Here is a 1484-nt window from a genome sequence, read left to right as displayed (position 1 = left end):
GGGCTCTGCACTGACAGCTCAGAGCCTGGAGTCTGCTTCAGATTCTCTCTCTATCGCTCTCGCTCTCTGCCCCTCCCACACTTGTTCGTTCTCTCTCTCTCTCTCTTAAAAATAAATAAACTTAAAAAAAAATAAAAATGAGGGGCACCTGGGTGGCTCAGTCAGTTAAGTATCCAAGCCTTGATCTCGGCTTGGGTCATGATCTCAGAGTTCATGGGTCTGAGCCCCGCATCGGGCTGCGAGCTGACAGTGCAGAGCCTACTGGGGATTCTCTCTCTCTCTCCTCTCTCTCTCTCTCTGCCCCTCTCCTGCTTGCACTCCCTCTCTCCCTCCCCCCCTCTCTGTCTCTCAATGGATAAATAAATTTTTTAATAAAAAAAATTTAAAAAAATAAAAAATGAGGTCCAAGTTTATGGGATGTCTTTATCAACTTTTGACTTCTTGTATATATATATTTAACTTTATTTATTTATTTTGAGAGAGACAGAGACAGTTCAAGTTAGGGAGGGGCAGAGAGAGAGGGAGAGAGAGAGAGAAAGAATCCCAAGCAGGGTCCGCACTGTCAGCGCAGGGCCCGACGCGGGGCCTGAACCCACAAACCGCGAGAGCGTCACCTGAGCCGAAATCAAGAGTCGGACACTTCACCGACTGAGCCCCCCAGGCGCCCCAACTTTTGACTTTTGCAAACCGTATTGGAATCTCTTCTCCTCTCGGAAGCCCTTTCCCATTCTCTTCACCTTTGTGGATTTATAAGTTGATAAACAAAAATACTGCGGCCTCTTAGAACAGAAGAGAAATAAATAGCGCGTTTCACCTGCACTCTGAAACCGCTCAGGCTAATTTTGCATGAAATCGCCTTGGTTAAACATTGGGAAGGAGGTGGGGAAAGGACTGTCCTTAGCATCCTAAGAACCACAGCGGCCCAGGAGGGGTGTGCAATAGAAACGGGTAGAAACAGAGGCAGAACTGGTGGCTGAGATCCAGCTCAAGGCTACAGACCGTCCCAGCTGTGGTTGCCGCCCGAGGCCTCTGGCTCCACGGCCTGTTAGTGGGGGTGGAACTGGGTCCCAGCAGCAAGGGTTTTGCAAGTCACACCAAAACGTCAGTGTTTTATTAAAAATCAAGAGATGGTTATCTTTTTTTTTTTTTAAGTTTATTATGAGAGAGAGAGCGGGGGAGGGGCAGAGAGAGAGAGGGAGACACAGAACCTGAAGCAGGCTCCGGGCTCTGAGCCGTCAGCACAGAGCCCGATGCAGGGCTCGAACCCAGAAACTGTGAGATCATGACCTGAGCCGAAGCCGGACGCTCAACCGACTGAGCCACCCAGGCTCCCCAAGAGTCGGACGCTTAACTGACTGAGCCACCCAGGCGCCCTCAAAATCAAGATGTGGTTATCTTCTTTGCTATGTTATAACGTGCTGTTCCTCCCAGGGGAGGCTCGGATGAGGCCGTTCTGTCCTACTGGGTTGAGTGCCTCCAGCTAG

Source organism: Panthera uncia, chromosome X, assembly GCF_023721935.1.
Source record: "Panthera uncia isolate 11264 chromosome X, Puncia_PCG_1.0, whole genome shotgun sequence".
Lineage (NCBI taxonomy): Eukaryota > Metazoa > Chordata > Mammalia > Carnivora > Felidae > Panthera > Panthera uncia.
Note: the sequence above shows the minus strand (reverse complement) of the source record.